The following is a 6,000-nucleotide window of genomic DNA, read 5'->3' on the forward strand; positions in this document are numbered from 1 at the left end:
GATTAGAAAAAACTACTTTAAAATGGATTTTAAAATTTAATTTCATTAATATAGGAACTCTATTATGAATATTTTTATTTTGTATGTATCACCGAACAGACATCAATTGTCGAATTTATTGTTACATTTGCTAAATTTTTCAAAGATATTTGTTGTTCTCTGGATGGATTATATTTCTGGAACGAAATGTGATAATCTTATTTAACACCTTATCATGCTGTTCAGTGTATTACACGTTATAAACATCTGCTGTATTTTAGTACTCACATTTTTTCCCCATCAATGAACAATTTGAGTTGCTAACGTCAACTAAAAAGCATCTTGATAGTGACATGAATTTTAAAGGATTTTTCCGAAGTGTCCATTTATAGTATAAGATACTAAAAAGAAACTAAAATTTTGACTCCTACATATGTGCCGTTTTCATGAAAACGATATAAAATCAGAATTTTAAGCAGTTTTCCATCTGTATTCACATTCAAGAAACATCGTGCGCAGCATAAAACAAAATAATTTAAGCATGTAAAGAAAGATTTATTATAACTATTGAATATCATCGCTGTTTCGTGCACTTTTCCTTTGTCCTTTTTTGGTGATAATTTTTATAAACATGCTACTTGCTTGAGATGGAAAATTATCGCTTAAAACTGAGGAGTCACGTGGCCTTGCTGATTAAATTTACAACGTCGTCATAGGTAAAATAGCGATAAGCAGATTATCATTACTCAAACGAGAAAAAAAACAATCCCGTTGAGATGACCCACGATAATCTATAAATATCACAAAAATAAAGTTGTTTCTTGTGTGTACAAATACTTTGCCAATCTAAAATATGCTATAAATTGGATGAAAAACAAGGAAACAAGTATTTTATAGATATACAAATTTGTCAGGGTTTGTTGCCATGGAAAATCGTTCAACTTGAATTTAGTTTTTTAATAGCTGTGTACTTTATACTTTAGTCTAGTAGTGATAAATTTCAGAATATGTATAAAAACTTTAAATTTGCAGTTATAGTAGGGAAAAAGGGTCTTATTGTGTCTACTCTTTATAGAACAATGGTTTACCAATACCGGTAGTTTATACTTTTTGTTTGTTAAAGGCGTTACGGTGACCTATTGTTTTTAGAAAACTACCGGTATAAAAAGGGACGATGATACCAGAGGGACAGTCAAACTCATAGATTGAAAACAAACTCACAACGCCATGGCTAACAATAAAAATATAAACAGACAAATAAATACATGAGACACAGTAAAGAAAGCTAAAGACAAAACAACACGATTTCCATCAAAAACTGGGGGTTATTTTCAAACAACATTCTTTAAACAAAATTTGAAGAAGGGTATCCAAACAGCAGTGTTGATTTTTCACTGTACAATTAATTGTGTGTGTATAAAAAGGATGATGTGGAATGATTGCCAATGAGGCAACTCTCAACAAGAAACCAAAAAACACAGACATTAAGAACTATAGGTCACCGTACGGCCTTTAACAATGAGCAAAACCCATATCACATAGTCAGCTCTAAAAGACAAATGTAAAATAGTTCAAACGAGAATACTACCGGTATAAAATGGGACGATGATACCAGAGGGATAGTCAAACTCATAGATTGAAAACAGACTCACAACGCCATGGCCTAAAATAAAAATATAAACAGACAAAAAAATACAGGAGAAACATCAAAGAAAACTAAAGACAAAAAAACACGATTTCCATCAAAAACTGGGGGTTATCGCAGGTGCTCCGGAAGGGTAAGAAAAGTGTGCTCCACATCTGGCAGCAGTCGTGTTGGTAATATTATTCAAAATCCGGTTAATAGTCTTATTAGGTAGATCAAATTTGTGAAATTGTAGTTACTACATTAGGAACATAACCGATATCATCTGTTAAATAGTTATTTAATAACGGTCAACCAACTTGATGACGTCCATAAAATTTACGAAGGGATGATTTCAACAACATGACTAAAACGAAAAGAGACAAGCAGACTCACAAAATTTAATAAAACATTTAGAGACGATAGTTATTCGATGTTCAAATATATATGTATATAAAGGTACTTATAGGGAGATTAAAATGACAACTGGAGTCGATCAGTGATTGATATATCTTGCAGGCATGACAATACAATTAGAGCATCATACATTCTTGAAACAAGAAAAATGGAATGACGTTCATTCTGACGAATATTATGTGCTTACAATTTGCATTTAACATCTTGGCTCCGATCGTTCTAGATGAAGCTTAATAAAAAAAAAGTGTCTCTTACACATAAAACTATCTTATCATATCTAAATCTAAAATGTATGTACAATTTCGAATATAAATGGGGAAGCACCAAAGATAGACAACCTGATAATAAGACAGACAATATCTAAAGGTAATAAATTGGTATGCAAGACTGTGAGAAAAACCCACAACCAGAGACGAGCTTCAGCAGACCTTCACACAGCTTCCCTTTGAATTTGCATGTTATATTTAATGCTGGAAGGTTCTATTTCGTCAAAATCAAATCAATTGTATTTTAACAAATGCAGTTTCTTTTCTAAACCATTTTGTTTATATAGTTGCAAACATAAAAACATTTGTGTTGCTTATCAAATTTAAAACAAGTATCACAACCAAACACTATTTGTCATGTTTTTTTTTTTATAAATGCTCTGTAATAGGTTTTAGAAGACATTTCATATGCTACTTAAATATCACGCAGTTGGAAATAGTGTTTTAGAATTGACGTGTAAATGAACAGCAGATCCTAGATGCTCTATTTTAAAAGTGTCATGACACGGTTATTATGTAGAATAAACTTAATAGTGATATAATATTTAGCAAACATGTAAATTTATAGTAAAAAACGTCTGAAAAAGCTGACATGTTAATGCAGTTCTCATTTAGTTTCAAACTTAGATGTAAACATTTTGCCACAAAACATTACGCCAGGAAATATTGCATCTATATACAGTACTTTTATACAATTAAACAATATATCATAATTATGTATAATTAAGAAAGTAGGTAAAAGAGGGATGAAAGATACCAGAATGAGAGTCAAACTCATATATAGAAAATAAACTGACAACACCATGCCTAAAAATAAAAAGACAAACAGACAAACAATAGTACAAAAAACACAAAAAAACTAAATAATTAAACTGTCAATTGTTCTTGAACAATTGATAGGTCTTTCCTTTTTTAATGTAAAATACATGTTCCAACAGACGTAGAATGTATTGAAAAGGTCAAGGTCAACCTTAAAAAGCTCGAAAACACACTAAAAATCCTTTAAATAAGGTTAAAAACACTAAATTCGCTATTTGGGACATGACCTTGACCTTTGACCTTTTGACCTTGGTCAAGGTCATCGGTCCCCAATGCCATTACTGAAGACCTTAAGGGTCTAGGACCTTTGGTTATATAGTAAAAGCTGATTTTGTCTTTTCAAAAACCTAAAACAGGGGTTATGCCCCTTATAGAAAGGTCAAATCTCTTTGGTTAAAATGTAACAAAGTTGCGCCATAATGACCCAAACATTTTCCACCATTTAAAACTTCTGTAAGTATAATGGTTTCGGAGATTATCCCATAACAAGGTGTTAGGTTAAAGGTCAATGTCAACATACAAATTTGACCTTGAGGTATTTTTCAAAGATACATGAATTGATCATGATTGGTGAAGATCCTAGGTGTCTACGACTTACGGTTTCTGAGTTTTGGTTGTCAACCGACACCGGTTAATTTTCATAGGGGCATAACCCTACCAATGAGTCGTTAAATCTTTTCGATCCAAATGTAACGAAGAACCGTGGTCTGGTCCTGAACAAATTTCACCCTTTGTTTTTTTTCTACCTATTACGGTTACGGTGTTGGAACGATAACAAGGTTTTTGGGTTTCGGAGGGATTACTCCGAACCGACAAAATATTTCGACTCACAGGGTGAGTTCCGGATAGATATTCATGACACCGATACAAAGTGTGAACATGAAAGCGACACGTCTTACGGTTACGGAGGCTAACTTCATCAAAGTTTAACGGAAGAATAATAATAATAATAATAATAATAATAAACAAAAGAAATACAGTAAGGTCTTTCCCTTTTGTAAAAGGAAAGACCTTAATAAGCAACACGAACACCACCAAAAACTAGGGGTGATCTCATGTGCTTCGGAATGGGTATGCAGATCGTGCTGCGCATGTGACACCCGTCGTGTTGCTTACGTTATTACAAATCAAGTAAAAAATAGTCTTAATCGGAAGGTCACATTAGTACACAGGGAAGGGTATTGTAGTAATAAGACATAAGGAACATACTCCGATATCATCTGTGAGACGATTATGCCATAACGGCCACCTAACTCGTGATGGCGTCTGTAAAATTTACGACGTGATGATTTCAACTTCACCATTTGGAACACTTTGTTTAATAGCTTCTTTGTGAGCAGTAATCCTCTATCAAGTAACTCATGATAGGAAATGCAAGCCCTGGAATATCGTAGCCATTGGTAATTACAAACTCCTTATACAGGCGCTGCTGGAATGTTGCTACATAGAAATGGAAAGTTCACAATTAGGAAGCTGACATTATCTAGTTTGTCGTACAAATTTGTTTTCAACCGACCCTCATAGTAAATATACAGATGAAATTCAAGATATGAAACAGACTTAGCTGTCATGCGCGTAGCTACGTTTACGTCGAAACGCCCGGGCGTACACTTGAATTTGGTTTCATCTAAATATTATTAAAAGAATTGGTTAACAGTACGTCAACCTTCTAAGTCTTTCTTCAATGGCTTGTAATTTCGAATAGAAATGACAAAATTGGTGTCATATTTATATATTTGTTCATTTTCTTTCAAAGTCTAGATCTACCGTAAATTCTATACTCGCTTTCCTTTTTTAAAGCAATTCCTTATGTACTTTGATTCGAAATGTGGTTTGCATTTTTTATAATTATAACTGTGTAGATGTAGGTTCAGTATGTGGTTAAAGTTTGAAGATATCATGGCAATAACTTTGTCAAACCATCGTATGATTTTACGATAGCTGGACAAAAACTGTTTATGGTCAAAAGAGTATGCAGCGCATCATGACGAAATTATATATAATGAGTTTTCGGGTAATTTATGGATTTTTCAACGGAATTTCTTGGAGTTTTTACACTCTGAGGTTAAAATTTTGTACATATAAATTACTTTGTAAAACCGTGGTCGAAGTTAGTGAAACTTTCATAGAGGAAAACGGGTATGGCGCAAGAATAAATTTCCATCCTGGTATCTATGATGTCGAGTTAATTTATATGATAAATTTATAAACCTCCATATTTTGTCATGAAACTTGCGCAGAAATTAACTGAAAATATTTGATTTGTTTAAATCCTGTAATGGAATGATAAATCAATAAACTTTTCGCGGGGAGAATTTCAGGTGAGAACCAGGGTTCCATAGAGAGCCCTTTATACATTTTTAAAATTGCACCTGAACAACTCAGATAATTAATCATTTCATGTTCATTTACGATTCTAAATAAACAATGAATAGATTACACATAAAAAATAACCATTTTGAATCTAAAGAATGTTGTTATTGATATGAGTTTTCAATGACAGGAATGGTATTTCATTCTCGATAGTTTTTATAAACTTCCGGCGGCTTAGCACCCGCTCATCTACTATCAGTTTGTTCATTGGCCTGGACCCAATAGGGCCTAAAGGCCCTGGTCGAGGTTTGGGCGTACACGTTAAAATGACCTTGCTACGCCACTGGCTGTATCTGTAGTATCCTTTATCTCTAGTTCGATGGGATAAATTCGTTTAACATAGTAACCAAATCATCTAAAAAGCAGAACGTTAAGTTAAAGAATATTGCTAATTTCTTATTTTTCTTCATCAGAAGTTCCTGTATGAAGTGAGCTTCAAAATAACGAAGAAACAAGACGGCAAGAAACAATTGTTGTTTTGAATCAAAGTGATTCTTTACAAAGTAGCGTTTTTGCCTTCTC

This window comes from Mytilus trossulus, unplaced genomic scaffold (assembly GCF_036588685.1).
Source record: "Mytilus trossulus isolate FHL-02 unplaced genomic scaffold, PNRI_Mtr1.1.1.hap1 h1tg000234l__unscaffolded, whole genome shotgun sequence".
Lineage (NCBI taxonomy): Eukaryota > Metazoa > Mollusca > Bivalvia > Mytilida > Mytilidae > Mytilus > Mytilus trossulus.